Source organism: Alexandromys fortis, unplaced genomic scaffold, assembly GCF_014885135.2.
Source record: "Alexandromys fortis isolate MF-2015 unplaced genomic scaffold, M_Fortis_MF-2015_v1.1 scaffold_40, whole genome shotgun sequence".
NCBI classification, from domain to species: domain Eukaryota; kingdom Metazoa; phylum Chordata; class Mammalia; order Rodentia; family Cricetidae; genus Alexandromys; species Alexandromys fortis.
In genome coordinates this window covers 2,470,667-2,489,929 of record NW_026067966.1, presented here as the reverse complement: position 1 = coordinate 2,489,929, position 19,263 = coordinate 2,470,667, and positions in this window count along the sequence as shown.

Sequence of the window (19,263 nt, the reverse complement as noted above, 5' to 3'; positions counted from 1 at the left end):
GGTCCATCGTTTCCATGGAGAAGCTAAGGAAGGTTGTGAGGTAGGGGTGACTAACACAGCCCTTAGAAGCAGCCTTTTTTTCTCTGACCAGAGGGAACTTAGTTAAAAAAGAAAACAACCGCATCTCTAGGCTCATTGAGTAACAATACCCTGGGGCCACAACAAGGAAACCAGGAAGTGAAGTTTGGGACCTCCTGAAAGAGAGCAAAGGCCAGTAAGGACTTAAAACCTGAAGTTAAGCCATGGAATGCCACAGAAGTCTTACTAGAACAGTGTGAGAACTGGATTCTCTTTTTCAAGAATATCTTTAGTTGCTGTGTGGAGAGTAAACCACAGACAACACAGGCAGAATCAGTAAGAGGCCTCTGAGGACAATCAGTAAGAGGGGAGAGGACACTAGCAAAGCCTGAAGCAGTCACCAAAGTGGTGGGGGGTGAGTGGGAGGCTTCAGGATACTTCCTTGTCTAAAGGAATCCTGAGTAGATATTATCAGAATGGTCTAAAAACAGTAAAATGAAATTTTCTTTTAAATTAAAATTCATGAGCCATATCTTTAAAATGTTCTGGCTTTGAGGGGATTAGGGAGATGATTCAACAATGAAGAGGCTCTTCCTGCAAGGGACCCTTGTTCAGTTCCAAGCACCCATGTGGAAACTTACAATATCCCGAACTCCAGTTCCAGGGAATCTGATGCACGCTTCTGATAGGTAGTTTCCCGCTCCTTCTACCTGTTGGTCCCCAGAGCCCTGTAGCAAGTCAACCATTATTTCAACCCAGACTTTGGCAGTCAAAGGCCAAACCTCTGCTGTAGGACCTCCAGGATGCCCCACAACTGTGGATGTCCTGTCCATCTTGCCCTCAGGGTGCTGGCCTTCCCACCCCTTGAATTCTGCAGATAAACTTTATGTAAAAACCTATATTGGGCCCACGCGTGCATCACTACCCTTCTGACGCAGCCCAGGCTTTCATATCCCAGTCAGGGTATAACTCCTATGAGAATGAACTGTTCATAATGTTTGGGATCTAAAAACCCATGAGGGAGTGGAGCTTTTAATTTTCATGAGTGCTCTCATTCTTTTAAAGGTCCAGTACCCACCATGGGCAAAAGCTGGTGTGCATGATTCCTACTTCTGCACCTTGCCCAGGGCCATTGCATCTGATTCCCCCTCAAAAACATGTAGCTGTTTGACTCTTCCTCAACAGCGTCAAGATGGATGTGCTAAGGAGAGGGAATGAATGGGGGGGAAGGGGGAGGAGGAGCTGAAGGAGGGAAGTAGAGGAAGGAAGGGATGAGGAGAGAAAAAATGTTTAAAACTTTCTAAGGCTTGGTCATAAAACAACAGTGGAGAAACACATATTTGGAAAACCATGTTATTCAATACCAAATTGGGTTCACAATCCTGGGAAGACCATCAATGTAAAACAAAACTTAAAAAAAAAAAAAACCCAGAGACTATCATGATTTAACTGAGAAAAAAAAACTGTAACTAACATAAACAAATACTTAAAAATCACAGAGCAATACACAACACTTTGAACTAATTCTGAAAGAGATTTGTTAAGTTTAAATTGCATTTACAGAATCCTCACAGTAGCGGCTGGGAAATGGTGGCCATCTTTACATAAGAGGGGCTGTTATTTTAAGAAAGAGTACGAAACCCTTGGATATTTCCAGAGGAGATCCTGGAAGAAAAGAAATGCCATGCTGATATTAAAAAACAGCAAGCAATTTGGGCACCACTTCAGAGAAAAACACCAACACCTATTAATTTTATCAGCAATGAAATGAAATTTTGCTTTTAGGATTAAGATGTTTTCTCTGTTCTCCGGTCCTCAGAACTCCACTGTCTCCCTTGCTGTGTGCTTTGAGTTCACACAGAACCTCTCAATGGCAGAAAAAATTATTTAAACTGCATCAACACTTCTAGGCATAAACATAGCAAGGTAACTTAAGAAAGGGACTTTTCCCTGATTCCAGAGGTTTTTTTTTCCCCCATGGAAATAGTAAGAGTTGAACAATAACTGAGGTGCGAAACTAAAGATAGAATAATAATAAAAACCCCAAGCAACCAAACAAAAAAACACCTAAATTTCTAAGACAGCATAGAACAGAGCTATACTAACAGCTATTATCTGGAAAATTCTTGCTTTTTTTCTTAATTTTTTGAGATTAATTTTTATTGCATACGTACGGGACTTTTGCCTGCATGTATGTTTATGTGCCATGCGTGTGCCTTGTTTTCATGGAAGTCAGAAGAGGGTGTCACATCTCCTGGAACTGGAGTTATAGACCATTATTAGCCACTGTGTAGATGCAGGAAATTGAACCCAAGTCCTCTGGAGAAACAGTTAGTCCTCTTAATCTTGAGCCATTCTCCATCTTAGGAAAATTCTTGCTTACTTTTAAGCTCATCTTCTTTAGGATTTTTAGGTTCCTCAATAGAAATAAAAACATTTTTATACAAAAAGCATTACTATAGCTTTGATAAGATTTTGACTTAAGATTTGTATAAGCAAAATGAAATGGAAAACCAGGAGTAATTTGAATAATTTAAAACAATTCTGTCTCAAAGGGAGATTAAAATGCAATAGAGAATATACGGTCAAAGTGTATTAAACACATGTATGAAACACAATAAACCCAGCATTTTACACGCACAATCAGTATACATAAATGAAATACTGAACCTATAAAAAATGAAAATCTACAATAGGAAAAAAGCATATCTGCTTAAGTTCCCTGTTATTTGTAGAGAATGCATCCACACCCCTGGACAATTTGTGAGCAGGAGGAGCATTGTAAATCTTCAGAGCTTTCAAAACACATAGGGTCCTGGGCCTTCTACACAAGATCCTCAATGTCAAAAAAGTGGAGAGTCTTTTATTCCCATAAGTTCACACCCTCAAGAAACTGCCTTTACTGTTCTTCAGGTATGAACTGAGCAATAGAAAGTTATAACGCAGTAGGAGAGAAAACCATGGGGTGGAAGGTTGTCGAAGGACAGCCTGCTAAAGAGCCCAAGTTTGAGATCTTTGTGTGATGATTAACTCAGGTTGTGCTCTCAGGAGACATCTTGGGGGGAGATGGAGGATAAACAAAGATATGCTTGTTTCTTGTCATCACCATGACCACAGGAAGCAACTTAAGAGAGAAAGGATGTATGTTGGTACATCATTTCAAAAGGCCTCAGTACATCCCAGAGGGGAAAGCTTTGTGGTGGAGATGCTTAGTAGGGTTTGTTTACATCTTTGTGGACCAGAAAGCAACGAGAGCAGCAGGAATCAGGGCCCTGGTCTAACCTCGGAAAACCTACGCCCTGCGAATTACTTTAACCAGTGAAGCCCCACTTCTGAAGCTTCCACAGACTAACTACCACAACAGCACCACTCTGGAGAAAAAGCACACAAGATTCATGGTGGTTTAGTGTGGCTCCTGTGGTATCTCTCTGATGGATAACTTTCTCCTCTAAAAACCGGTTGAAAAATTTTGAAGCTTGCTGGAAGTGACAGTAAATGGGCTTGTTTCTGTTTTTCTCTTTAGGAGACTAGACGCCTGTAGTCTAGTTATTGAGGGCATAGGACTAACAGTCATTAGTTAAAGTTATATTTCCTCTCCTCACATACTATCATTGTAGTTGTTTGAATGTAAACTGTCCCTGCAAATTCATGGTCAGTATTTGTTCCCTGGCTTTTAGTAGATGTAGACTCATTCGAAAGTGAAGTTTAGCTGTAAGAAATAGGTTGCTGGGGGCAGGGAGACCTTATTAGTGACAGCCTTGGGCTATACACTCCTACTGCCACAGTTGGAAGTCTCTCTGGCTACTGTGCCTTTCTTGCCATGATGGAATGTGTCTCCTGAATTGTGAGTCATAATAAATGCTTCATTCTTTATGTATTTTGATCACAGTGGTGTAAAAATAGCACAGTTGTTCTCAAGTTGGTGCCTAAGCCATGATTTCAAGAAGTCACTTTACTACGTTGCCGTGCCAGTGGCTTCAGTGTGGTACAACCAGTAGAATTGGTAGTCATATGCCCAATGTTGGCGTGGAACATTTGTTTAGTTATGCAAAGATGTGTTGCATTTGTTTAATTATCTAAAGATGTCTTGCATTTGTATATGTTGTATTTGTTTAACTATGAAAAGATGTGTTGAATTATTTTAGGTATGTAAAGATGTGTTGCTGTTCACCTTGCCTGCCTAAGGCACCTGATTGGTCTAATAAAAAGCTGAATGACCATTAGTGAGTGAGGAGGTATAGATGGGACTTCTGGGTAGCGAGAGTAAGTAGGAGGAGGAATTAGGCTTGAAGAAGAAAGAAAAGGTAATGCTAGGGAGATATCAGGAGCCAGCCAGCCAGAAGCTGAGGAAGCAGAAAAGTGGGGCATACAGAATGAAAGAAAGGTAAAAATTTCAAAGGCAAATGTAGATGAATAGAAACAGGCTAAATTAAGTTAAAAGAGGTAGTGGGACAAGCCTAAGCTAAGGCCAAACATTGATAATAGTAAGTCTCCATGTCTTTATTTGGGAGCTGGTTGGCAGCCCAAAGAAGATTCCAACTACACAGTATTGCATCCCTCTTGCCTCAATCCAGAGTGATATTATATAAGATACTGAGTCAGTAAATCTGATAATGAGGCTAGCTGTAGAAATAAAGGCCTTCTATCCTTAAAAGACTCATCTTGGTCTCCTGAATGGAGAATTGCTCCTTCCAGGATGGTGAGGGCCATTTTGTAATATGTTTCTGCTAAGCACTTCCAAGCAGTGACTTCAGCCACCACTCCAGGAAAGGCTGTAGTGGGCATTACCAGCAACATCTGCCACAAGCAGGAAAGGGATTTCCGAGCATCTGGGCTTTCAGCTTCTCGTCCACTGCATGAGAAATAGGGATGGTATTCTTAGGTGGCCACAGTGACTAGCCTGGTAAAGCAATTGAGCGAAGCTTGCCAGAGGAGCTGTGCCCAGTGTGAGAGTTCCTGCCCAGTCTGAAAGGGAAGTGTCAACATACTCTTACAGGTGTTGCCAGATCATGCTCTTTTCCATGAGAGCTTGAAAATCCAGATCTGTTTTCATGTGAGAATTTCTCAACTTTAAAGTGTTGATCATATCATCATTTTCTCCCACTCAAAACAGATAAGCTCTCTAACTGAGGATAGATACATGGGGATGGGAAGGTATGGTGGTAAGTCTTCAAGGACAGGACACCCAACACAGCCACTAATTCAGAGTTTCCAAAACAAAAACAAAACAAAACAAAAAAACCCCAAACCCCAAAACCACTCCAAGCCAAGGGCATCCAGATATTATATTAGTCTGTTTGAGATGTCATTTTATTTTTTAAATGGGCTGCTTAAAGAACACAATTTTAGTTTCCTCTCAGTTCTGGAGTCTGGAAGACCAAGACTAAGGGACCAGCCCAGCCAGTTTCTGGTAATGGCTCAATTATTACTGGCTTGCAGACAGCTAACACATTGTCACGTATTGCTTGGTCTTAACTCTAGCACATACAAACAGGGAGACTCAGCTCACCAACTCCCCTTCTTAGGGCAGGGGTCTGATAGGATTGGCACCCTTAATTTTCTCTGAGGCCCATCACCAAATACAGCCATAGTGAGTGAGAGAGCTTCAACACACACACTCTGGAGCTGCAAAACATTCAGTCCATATTGAAAAGGAAAACAACCAGATAACACTAACGGAGTTAAGAAAAACCCTGATGAAATTATATAGGACTAAACAAACCAAATATGTCTTTCAGCTACAACTGTGTAGTGGGGAGGGCTACTGGTTCCTCGGCTAGCTTAACTCCAAAATAATCACACAGAAACTGTATTAATTAAATCACTGCTTGGCCCATTAGCTCTAGCTTCTTATTGGCTAATCCCATTTCTATTAATCGGTGTATCACCACATAGCAGTGGATTACCGGCTAAAGTTCCCAGAATCTGTCTCCAGTGGCTCCATCGCTTCTCTCAGACTCCGCCTTTCTCCCCTCCCCCCATGCAGCTTAGCTTTCCCCGCCTAGTTCTGTTCTTCCCTGCCATAGGCTCAAAGCAGTTCTTTATTCATTAACCAGTATAAGCAACACATAGACAGAAGGACTTTCCACACCACAACTGCAGCATCATTGACCTCGGCACAAATAACAGTGGCCTGCTCTCAAATAAAGCTGGGCCTTCAGAAATGTGCTTCATCTGTGTATTCCAAACGGTGTTTGGGTCACAGTATTTGGTTTAGTGTTTAATTGATTACAGTTTTCACCTGCAAAAACAGTAATGAGAAATTTGATAAATTGGTAGAAGTGGGAAAATATATTCCCAAGCTTTTTATTTGATGAACTGTCTGGTCACTGAGTATTGATCTGGGATTTCTCCTGCTCTTTTCTTACCTCAAACAGAGCTCTGCATTCCAAAGTGGTATGTGGAAGGAGAAGGAGGAGGAGAAGATTGGGACTGAGAGGAGAAACCAGGCATGTTGTCACTATGAGTGCCGTAGTAAATCAAGGTGTCTCAGAATAGGACTTTCAATCAGAAATCAAAATAGAGCTCAAACCTGTTCCTCCTACAACCAGCTCTGCATCGACATCAATATAACTGTGTGCACCGCAGGCAACCCCAGTGTTTCTGGGGCCTTGCAACAAGTAGAAACTTGGGGATCCTACCTCAAACACACTGCAACAAAGAGCTGGCCCTCCTGCTGACTCTGCTGCACACCACACCACAGCTTGAGAGCCATCTTCGTATATCCTAAGTGGATGGAAGACAACGGGCTCAGGAGAGGAAAGGGTAGGAGCTGATATTTCATGGAACTTCTACAGCATCCTGGTAACCTTCTTAAAAAACCTAGTCTATCCAGGCCTTAAGGCCACAGGTTCATCCTATGTGATGCAGATCTTTCCTAAAACATGCATGTAGCACAGCTAGGGATATTGTTCAGATGTCAGATAGCTTGCATGGTGTAAAGGAAGCCCTCTGTGGGTTTGAACCCCAGCACCACATAAAACCTGTATGGTGGCCAGTGCTGTATGGAGATGTGGAGATAGGAAGACCAGATGGTCAAGGTCGGTTACATAGTGAGTTCAAAGCCAGCCTGGGATACATGGTATCTTTTCCCCATGAAGTATATGAAATATACATAGTGTATGTATTATCTTGTTTAGTCCTCATAAGGATATTGAGATGTATGACGTATTGTTTCTATTTTATAGATGAAGGAAATCAGGTTTGTAAAAGTTACACCACTTCCTCTTGTGGTATAACTTTATTGTGGTCCAACCACAAGCCCATTTTTCTCACCTTCTCTCCCTACAGCAAGCTGTTTTCTTCCCATTTCCCATTTCCTGCCTCTGGTGACCTACCCACTGTTCGTCTGTTTTCTGTGTTAGACTTTTGATTTTCCTCTACTGGCATCCCTGTTCTGAACCACAGAACACAGGAAGTGACTTCAATGACGACTTTCCCAGCTCTCCTAAGGATGGTACTGGGCTGATGCCCAGACAGAAACACAGCAGTGCAGTAGGGTCTAACTTGAGTCTTGGGGCTCATAGAACCCCAAGGAAAAAGCCCAGAACACATGGAAAGTTTCTCACTAGCCCACTTGGCAAGTTGCTTTACTCGCTTTAGTCCAAATTCCTTTTCAAAAATCTTCCTAAAGCAAGAAAATTTGCAAAGAGAAAATATACTGTAATTGAGAAAATGCTGTAGGTGGTGGGGGTAGGGGGAGAATGCGTTTCAAATCCCAGCCCTTTTCTGGGTAGACCGTGACCGCTTGATTCATTTTCGTTCCCTCTCTCTTTCCCCCATGCAGTAAATGTGGGGTGGATTAAGGAGGTTCGAGACCTAGTCCACCTGTGGATAGATTAGACAGTGTCGAGACCCACCCCATGACATTAGCCGTCCGCCATTAATGAGAAGAAATTGCGCTGTCAAATCACCATTTATCACAATGGCTACAAAAGGAAATGCGTATGTCTCATTGTTGTATGTATACCTTTATGTGGGCCTTTTGGAATAGTACTGACATGGGTTCCCCTTGGCAATAATGACTATTTCTTTGGAGATATCTATGCATAATATATAGATATGCAAACTTATCTCTATACATATCTCTGTATTTATATAGAGATATACATATCTCCATAAATATATAGACACATTTAGACAAGGTCTTCTATGCGGCCCCAGATGGCCTGGAAGTTGCTAATATTAAGAACAGGCTGGCCTCAGACTCACAGATATCCTCCTGCCTCTACCTCCTAAGTGTAGAGGTTAAAGGCATGTACCACCATCCCAGGTATCTTGGACATATGTTGAAATAAGAGCGGCGGGGCTGCGCCCCCAGCACCTGGGCCGCCTGCTAGCTCATGCCCGAAATAACAACACACAAATTGTATTCTTTTAAACACTTCTTGCCCATTATATCTAGCCTCTTCTCGGCTAACTCTCGCACCTGGACTAGCCCATTTCTAATAATGTGTGTAAGCACCCCAAGGTGCGCTTACCGGGAAGATTCTAGCCTACGTTCATCCTGGGTCGGAGTTGCCTGGGAGAGCAGAGCCTGGCATCTCTGCTCCAGAGAGCAGAGCTGTCGAGTCTCTCAGGGAGCAGAGCAGAGTCTGAGCTCACTTCCTCTTCCTCCCAGCATCCTATTCTGTTTACTCCTCCCACCTATGTTTTAACCTATCAGGGCCAAGGAGTTTCTTTATTGCTTAACCAATGAAATCAACAGATTGATATATGACACTCCCACAGACATATTTTTGGATAGAGTTTTGTTTATGAAGTATTTTCATTTAAGAGTCAAGTTAAGACAAAGGTAAGGGTTTTAGTTATCCTGGTAGGTCTTCAGAAGTCTCAAGGATAGCTGGATGGTGGCACACACCTTCAAGCCCAGCAGTGGGGAGGCAGAGGCAGACGGCTCTCCATGAGTTCAAGGGCAGTCTGGCAGACCAAAGTGAGTGCCAGGACAGCGAAGGCTGTTACACAGAGAAACCCTGCCTAGAAAAAAAAGTCTCAATGATGGCCCAAATCTATTTGGGGCGCTTCAATTTGAATTAAATTGAACATAACAGATTTTACTCTGTAGTATTTATCATGTGTACATTTCATAGACATTAGATTAGCTAGGAAACCATGTAGGAATAATTTGCAGTAGAAAAGGTTAATACAATAGGAAACTAAGCCTGCTGATGGATAATTTTAGACAGTACAGCAGAATGTTCCTACATTTTTGAGTGGTAGGATCTTGTTTCATTATCATCATAAGTAACACACACAACACTTTTCCATCTCTGAACTCTTACATTAGTAGCTAATTTTTGGTCAGTTTCTTACAAAGTATTTTTCTCAGCAAGAGATGAGCAAGAAGCGCTGCTTTGTACAATCACCCATCAAATAATAAAAAGTAACTGTTATAAAGAAAAGTTGGAAAACATGATAGGGTGTGCTGGGGTGGGGAGGAGTTGAAGGAGGGAGTGGGGAGAGGGTGTGATCAAGATACACTGTGTACATGTATGAAACTGCCAAAGAATAAATAAGCACTGATTTTGAAAAAGAAAGTTAAGCTACGCTACTCAATCAAATATACAAAAATGTCTTGCCAGAAATGAGATTAATAAAACTGAAGAGAGAATGTTCCAGATGTCAGTGGACTGGGCTGTTTATAGGTTCTTCAGGACAAGGGAGGAGAAGTCCCCTTCGTTAACTGCCTGCAGCTGCTGCCTTAGTCCTGGCCAAGGCAACTTCACCAACAGCCTTTGTACCATGCCGAGCCACACTGTGTGCCGAGGATGCAAGTGAGCATGGTTGTTCCTCCTGGGACAACTAGGACCAAACTTACAACGTGGGGAAAACAAAGACTTAGAGAGCAGCAGTATGAGCAGGAGTCGGTATTAGAAATGAGATGACCATGCCTAGATTAGCCAGTCATAATATTTGCATGCTAAGAAATATTCTGCTTAGGCATCTAATCTGTACAGATAACAGGTCAATAAATTTGTAACATTGTAAATGTACTAATTTTCCAAAACTGTTTAAATCTTTCCCAAATAAAATCTTCACTCTTTTTCTCTCTCTCAGAATTGAGAGCCAATAAGCTTCCATCATAATTAAGTAACTTTGAGAGCTAGACTATACAAACATGACTTCAATAGACATTTGTGCCATGTATACGTGCAGAATTCTGTTTTGATTAAATAAAATTTAAAACAAAGTTTACTTGACATGTTGAAAATAAAATATAATCAGGATTTTGCTAAATGACAGGTCCAAATGATTGTTAGCATTAGTTATCATTTTTAGCATTAACTTTTTCTACATGTAATCCACTGTAAACCTTTACTTACAGTAAACAAATTATTATGTGACACCGATAGCTTGGCTATAGAGACTCAGCCATATGAGCAGCCAGGAAAGGGTTTTCCAGAGAGCCAATAATGACAGAGGCTCCTGTGACTGGAGTTAGATGGGGAAGGAGATATAATGAGTTGGTTGGTGGCGGCAGGAGTTAGGAGGTCTGGGTGGGGTCAACAAAATCCTAAGTTTCTGGGTACTCCTGTGAGGGAGACAGGAAGACCCATCCTAAATCTGGGCTACATCTTCTGGTAGTTGTAGTTGTTGTTCTTGTTATTTTACTCTTTGGGGACCTGCCACCCAGCTCCCAAATAATTACATGGAGGCCAAGTCTTACTTATGAATGCCTGGCCTTAGCTCAACTTGTGTCTAGCCAGCTTTTCTAACTTAAATTATCCTGTTTCTCTTTAACTACATTTTCCCTCTGGGCTTTTACCTTTCTTTACATATCTTTCTTTCTTACTCCATGACTGGCTGTGTGTGTGGCTGGGTGACTGGACCCCTGGCATCCTCCTCATTAGGAAGTGGTGCCACTTGACAGGCTCTAGGAGGTGTGGCAGTCTTGTTAGAGGAAGTGTGTCACTGTAGGGTGGGTTTTAGGGCTTCTGAAGCCCAAGCTAGGCACAGTAGCTCTCTCTCCCTGTGACTCTGGATATAGAAGTCCCAGTTTCTCCAGCACTGTGTGTGCCTGCGCACCACCATGTTCCCTGCCATACTGATAATGGACTAAACCTCTGAAACTGTAAGCCAGACCCAATTAAATGCTTTCCTTTATAAGAGTTGCCTTGGTCATGGTGTCTCTTCACAGCTATAGACCACTAAGACAAACATAAACACCAGATTTTACCCAAAAAGATGCAGGAGCTGGAGGTGAGGTTGGGTGATAGAGTGATTGCCTGGCCTGGGCAGAGGTCTGTGTCCAACTCTCAATAGTACACACACAGATACCTAGTACTGTCTCACATTATACTTAAGTATAAAATTCCTATCTAATGCATGCAAATGAGAAAACCAAAGATTTCACTGTTAAAAAGGCTAATTAGGAGGTCTGAGGGTAAGGACAGTAAGGGGTCAAGCAGTCCCGTGGTAGATGCTGCAAGCTGGGCTGAAAACACTTTCTGGCTTCCATTTGGGAACTTATGTGAGCTTTGGGGCTGGATGGGGTTGGGAAGAGGTGGACAGCTGGAAGCCTTGTCTCTGGGGACCAACTAGAGTCCAGGTAACAGTAGTCAGAGCCCTCCCTCCAGAGGTAAACAATAAGGCTCAGATTTGTGGTAATTTTTAATTGAAGAAATATGGATACAGATCTGAGCATTTTAGTAATTCAGGTGGAAAATTAGGAACAAAGACATATTCTGGAGGAAGACTCATCTGAGTTTCCCCTGGATGACTCCACGTTTCTGGCTCTAGTACATGGAAAGAAAAGGATGGTGGTGCTTCCTGAAATAGACACTAAGAATCGAAGATTGGGCCTATGAGTGTGCATCTTGGGGTTAGGGAAATAATCTGTAAGCAGCTAGGTATTCAGGTCTGAGGCTCAGAATGGGAGAGGGGAGACTGGCAACATCTGTTAGTGTAGAAATGGCATCTAGACTCACATGAACAGAAAAGACCTGTTTAGGATGAAAACATAAAGGGAAGAGGAGTCAGAAATGAGTCAGAATAATAACATTTGCAAGTTCAGCAAAGAAGGAAGAATTGGGAAATCCATCTGAACAGAAGACGGGTAGGAGAAAATGGTCTAATTTGTGAAGACAACGTTTTGGGAAAGATGTTTCCTTCCGATGTATGGTGCTAGCCATCCTAAGGCGGCAGTCACAGCACTGCTGAGACCAAATAAGAAACATAAGCCTTCTCTTCCCCTGTATCCATCACTCATGGTCAGGACTAATGGTAAGAGCTTTCGCTGTAGACAGAAACTAACACAGTGTCGTTCTTTCCTCTGGTTTGGACAGGAGCCTCCTTGTCTGGAAGCAGGACAACCATGATGACTCAGAGCAGACCTTTATGATTAGGTTTGTTTTCCTTCTATCATGGAGCAAGGTAGAAGCTCATGAGACCAAAAGATCATCAAATCTTCATGAGACTTGCCCAGAGATTCTATAAGAGGTAAGCAGTTAAATGGGAGGTGGGACTTGTCTGTGGTACAACTTCCCTTGAGTTCAGCATTGCTGGAATGTGACTTCCCATTGGTGTAGCTACTTTTTAATTGCTCATACTCCTGTAATTGATCTCATTAAATCCATTGCTTCATCAAGTTGGGTTCTATCACTATCTTGGTTGAATAGATGTTTCTTTGTCTCCCAAGGAAAGTCACCCAACACACAATAATAATAAGTCACCTCTGCTTGTCACATTTACCTGTTTTCAAGTTTATAAGCTTCCTCCCCAGCTTTCCCCCAGGCAGGATGCTGGAGGCATTAAACAAACTGTAAGCTTCAATGGTGTTACCTGCAACAGGAATACAAAACAAAGGCACCAAGAGATCCTGAGGTTCAAGGACAAACCACGGCAATCAGAATCTATGAAGGACCCAAAGAACAAATTCTTCCTTTGTGACCCTCGTGCCACAAAGGAAAACAAAGTGACTGCAATGTCTGTACTGGAAACTTGATTAGTCCAAGGCTGGAAGCAATGATTTGTTGGCATGAGATCGTGTACTCAACGACAGGATTCTTTCTTCATTGAGAAATGGACAATGACATCAACTATTTGGTTCATCTAGATACATTGCAGCAAGCTGAGCCTTTTCCTTGAAATCTTTCCCAAGTCTTTTCAAACTGATTTGTATTTTATCAACAAACATTCTAACAATAGGCCAAGTTAGCAAGGCAACTTAAAAGAAAACAAATAAGAAAACACATTGACCTTTCCATTAGCTACATAGCTTTGTTGACATTCTTCTTGATTTTAGGAGACTGTTCATAATTTACATATTAGCTCAAGTTTACAATGAACAAAGGGGAAGAGAATGAAATCATGTCTCATGACAGTTTGGGTTTTAAAGCAAGTACCCTAAACAATTGTGGGCCTATATCATCTGAAAATCTTAATTATCAATTACTTTAAAATCATGTTTCCTAGCGTGTCTGTGTGGTTGCCTATGTATGTGTGTGTCACTATCTCTTTATATGGTGTGTGGCTGAGAGAGAATTGAATTTCTTATATTTTTTTTGCTACATCTGCCAAAAAAGTATAAAAGAGAATACCGTAAAATTGTAAGTATATTCATACCTATATATATATATATATTTGTTTATAATACTTTCCCCTTTAATAGCTATAAAGTCATGTAGTCAGAGAATCTGGCTTTATTGTGAATAAATCACACATTTAGAATCAACACCAATTCAGAGTGAAATGACTGTGGAAGATTATTTTAATTTTTCATGTTGAACTTCATATTCCAGAAGTTCTGGGCTGATTCCCAACTTAGTCTGACTCAAGCCACATTTTCCTCCCACAGGATGTGAGGAGGTGGTAGGTCTGAGGGCGTGAACAGCCCTAATGCATTACTCTACCTTGGGTTCCAGGCCATAGGCTAAGTTTTCCAGACTACAGAGTGAGGATTAGCCCTGAAATTCCTATAATGCTTTCTGATAACTGAGAAAATAACCATAGGATAGATGGATACGATCATTACCTTGTGCACACAGTCACATGATCCTCTAGAGTCTACCTTCGTGCCTATGGTTTCATCCACTTGCTCCTTCTACAATAAGGGCGTCTCTAAGCTTTTATGAGCAGTGGGAAGCGTGCTGGAAATCTACACATGCATAGATTAGGAAGCTAAGAGTCCTTTGAACTAAAGAGAATCTACAAGAGAGCTGCATTATGGTTGTGACTAGAGCATGACCTTATGAATTTCATGTGATGAGGCCTGAACACCCAGCCCTTCAAAATATGATATAATTGAGAGAGGACCTTAAAAGCTGTAATCATGGATAAATTAAGATTTATTGGTGGGCATTAGACCAATTTGACAAATGTGTGTGTACAGAGAAAAAGACCATGCAAGGGTATAGTAAGGATTCGTCTGCATACCAATGTGAGAGACTTCGGGTGAAACCAAGCCCCCCCAACCCCAACCTTGAATTTCCAACTTCCAAAAGAGAAAGATAATGATTTTATTTGTTTAAAGTGCCCTGACTGTGTGCTTTGCTTCTCGGCCCTATCAAATTAACACCATAGGATGGTCTAGAAAGCTGCGCTCTGAAGCCCTCGCGTCTGGCTATGATTTACAACAGTATCATAACCTTGAGGAAATTGTTCAAACTCTCCGAACTTCAGTCCCCTCATTTGTAGATTGGGAATAAAAATAATCACCTGTCAGTTTTCTTGAGGAGCAAATTCATCTATGCAATCCGTGTCTGACATAAAGTAAGCACTCAAGTACTGCCCCTTATGTGATCTTGGATGTCTTAGCTAAAACTCCAAGTCGCAGAACCATAATATAGAACACTGGGCACATACCAAGGGTTTGTGACATGATCTTTTTGAGGGGATTCTGATTATAAATGTAGTTTCAGTTTTTCCTGATGATCAAAGTTGTATATGGGCAACTTTGTTGGGGAGCAATGAGAGGTGGGGAGCCTAACAGAAGAATTGGGGTGTCGTTGTTACGTTTATTTTCCGTTTGACTCCTTACCGGTTACCATGTGGTGAGTAAGGTGGGATGGTCTCTTTGAAGGAAAGAATTATTGAGAATTCGGACCTAGAAGTCTTGTTACCAAACTCCTGGTTTAGGCAGGGAGATGTGAGTGAAGATAAAGCTGAATCACAGATTACAAGCGTCCCTTCCCCCAAGCATCCAAGCATAAAAGCACCGATAATCCAGGAAGAGTAACACATGCCTATAACCCTAGTAGTTCAAACTCCGTTGCTAGACTAGTTCCAGGGAGCTGCTATGCCTTATGGTCCAAGGATTCCAAAACTTTAGGTTTGAGACCTATGGTACTAGCCACTATAGGAGCTGAGGGTCCCTACAGGTATGACCCATTCAGGAGCTGTAATATTAGCAGGCACCATCTCCCATTTCCTGCCATTGCCATTTGGAGCCAAGGACTCCAATAGCGGCTAGGTGCTGTGGCTACTGTGTCAAAGCTTTAGAACATTAAGTTTTGAAAGTAATTGTCTATACCCATAGATATGTGGCTTCTAAATCCCAGTCTCTACTTCTCAAGACTGGGAGATGCAAGCTTCTGAGTCTGTTAGTCCAGTTCTTAAGCCTTCTGTATTTACGAGCCAGGGATGCCTTCGCCACACTCCTTGTGATTTATATCTGGGTGGAGCAGAAAGACCTTAGCCAGCTGGTGGATAACCGCTGACTGCAGCTGAAAAGAATCGAAGCAGCAGTTCAAGAAAGCGCTTTTAGCCTCACCAATTGAAAAGAGAGCAACACAGAATTCAAGGGTTGGAAAATGGTTGCCGCTGGGCTTGGTGTACTCAGGAGGCAGAAGCAGGAGGATGGCCACCAGTACAAGACCAGTCAGGCCTAGGTTACATAGTGAGTACCAATGTCCAAAATGCAAAGAATTACACTTATAAATAGGTGTTTTGTTTCCTCATTTGAAGTAATATGCACACTGTTAGATACAGTGAGTATCATATTCATTAAAAGTAATAAGCCAATCCCCACTCCCCACTTCACAAAACAAAAATATCTTTCATAGAATCAAATACCCAGCTAGGAAAACATGTCAGGCTTACCAGTTTAGCTCAGAAATGTGAAAAAGGTGAGGCTGTTAAGCTTCTCCTGATTTTTTTTCCTTTTCCCTGCTCCCAGATCCGTGAGTCACCGTTCTGTGTGAAAAATATTTAGAGACTGAATGATTCCTTGGCAAGACCAGCCATTAGACAAACTTCCCTATCGTGCAGAGAAAAGACCCTTATCTCGGTTTTTATTTTACTGGAAGAATGTCTTGCAGGGGCATTTAATAATATCTGATCCAAAATGATTCTTTATGCTTCCCAAGGGCTTACCGTGCTGCTCCCCAGTGACTGTGTAGACACTAGAGTCTCATTTTGGGAAGAAGGGCCACTGCTTATTGTCTTGTCTAAATGATGTTGGTAAGGCTCATCAGCTTGGATTTATAAAGGAGTTTCTAAGTTGTGATTTTATCAAGAGCATTGATTTAACATTATATGGTAATAATTTTTCACGAAGAAAGATTCTTACATTAGAATATTTAAAAGGTGAATAGAAATCACACCACTGTGTCAAAGACATATTATCAGGCTGTTGATGTTCAGAATATATAGAAGACTAAAATTCAATAACAACCAGACGGGGAAATAGACAAAGGACTTAAAGGTGATTCAGTAATGGCCAATAAGCACGTGAGAAGTCTTTACTGTCATTACTTATCAGGAAAAACGCAAACCTAAAGGATCAGGAAAGACAGAAATGTCAAGGGAACAAAGCCTCATATTCATTATAAATTGAAACCACACCTGGCCTGGTAGAACAGTCCTGCCATTCTAGCTATTGGAGAGGCCTAGGAGTAGAATGGCAAGTTCAAGGTCAGCCTTAGCAACTCAGTGAGACTCTGACTCAAAGGGAAAAACAGAAAAAAAGCCTGCGAATGTCGTTTAGTGGTTGAGTTCTTTCTAAGATGTGATAAGCCCTAAGTAAAATCCCTAGTACTACAAGCCAGCTGAATGAATGCAGGGGCGATTGAATGAACGTGCAAACGAGAAAAAGAAAATTATGATGGAGATCTTGCTGAGGGTACCAGCATGGTTGTTCCTCAGAAAATTAAAAAGATCAAAGTGTGATTCAGTGGTCCGTTTTGCGGTGTAGACACTACAGGACAAGAGCTGAAACGCTCTCAAGGACATGTCTGTATATTACAGCAGCGTCAGTCAAACCATCAGAAGGTTGGAGCAACATGCAAGTCCACCCACAGATAAAGACAGTGTGTTCTACACATCCAGTGTGATAGTGCTAACATCTTTCTCCCTTGAGAAAACCAGAAATCCTGTCCTACAGGGGTACACAGATAGACCTGAACAAAATAAACTAACCACAAATATTTGCAAATACTCCATGATCCGCATGCAGAGTAGTCAAGGTTGCAGACAAGAAGGTAAGAAGATCGAGAGAGGCTGGGGCTGGGGAAGGAGAATGGGATTCCTTGTTTAGAGGGTACATAGAGTTTCAGTTCAGTAAGGTGAAGAGAATCCTGGAGATGGAAGGTGGGGATGCTCACAAATGTGAGTCTACCTTGGGTCACTGAATTGCCCATAGATAGCAGCAACCATCAGAAATCACACATAAAATTTTGAAAATATCAAAATTGTATTCTTTCAAAGCACCTCTTCCTTCTATTTCTCTCCATTTTTCTGCATGTTAACAGTTTTTATTTCTCATTTGATGTGATTTATTCTGTGGATGTATTTTATAGCTGCCTTATATAATGTTCAACAACACATTACTAAAGAAAATAACCAATTTCCATGATGCTTCCATAGGGTAAGATTTTGTACACGTCCATAGCGACTGTTACCACAGTCTTTCTTTGATATGCCTGCACCTCTCTCTGATCAGCTCTAGTGACTAGGGAGGCAGATGAGGGAGGGCAAACGGTTTGCTGCCCGCATGCTTGCCTGAGGAAGTGGCTGAAGGGTGGAGTGTGTATTTTGGTCAAGAAAATGTTTTACTGATGTTTTCTTTTCCATGTTGATTATAATTCAGTCATCCCAGAAATATAAATATATTTGAGTTTGAAAATATTGTTGACTGTGAAAACACTGACTTGCTGTTCATATATCTAATAAACAGTATAAGATTCTTCTTTTCTATAAAAAAATTAAACATTATGTCAACACACACACACACACACACACACTGCCCCAGGTCTTAACTTTAGGAATGAAGCTGGTGTAGTGGAATATGTCTTCAATCCCAGCACTTGGAAGGCAAAGGCAGCCTATGAATCTGAAGCCAGCCTAATGTGTGGAGTGAGTTCCAGCACCGTCAGGGATACTCAGAGAAACCCTGTTTCAAACAACAAAACCTAAACCAAAAACTAAAAATGATTAGGAATTAAGAATTTGTTTTGTGCAGTAAAGTCATTTTTTGTTTGGGGAATCACTTTTCCCAATGTTTAATTTTCTAAGCATATTGCCTTCAACAAGAAACGGATTATGAAAATAGCAATAATTATCATTCGATTTCTTACTTTTGCTCATTGAAAACAAAATCAATCATCGGAAACTATAGCCAAGCTTGAAAGTGTAAAGGCAGCTGCAGGGCTGGGGTGGAGCTGGATTGTCTAGTGCTTGCTTAGCAACGATTTGATCTCCAGTATCCCCAACAGACAAATCATAAACAAAGCAATGACACTAAGCGCTACAGTCAGGATGACTTTATTTCAGACAGATCACCAGGCCGAAATCCACCTCTGCACTGAATCTCTGTCTGCTCTTTAGCCTGTAGAGTGTCCCCAGGGCAGATAGCACAACCCTCAGGGACTGCCACTTCCTCACGTTCACGCTGACTCTCACACAGCAAGGTGACATGCTGAGTCCTGTGTCTCAAAGAAACACGTGAAGGATTTTCAGGTGAGCTGCTGAAAAGGAGACTCGTTGTAGGCACCTTATAGGAAGACTTGACCTGTCTCTCCATCGTGAGTTTGCTTGAAAGAGAAAAAGCAGGTATAGCCGGCATTGTCTAAACACTGTAATAAGGGTACAAACATTTATAAACTCAAAAGCACTGGGAATCTGTGGAGCAGAAAATCCATCTACCATTTCTATTCAATTAACCTTGTTTTCCAAAGATGATCACTTTAGAGATTTGGCACACATTCACGCACATGTATGTGTGTATGCACATACACACACCTTGTTTGACCCATGGAGAAAGGAAAAGTATAGGTGTATGTATATGTGTGTATATATATTCTTTTTTTT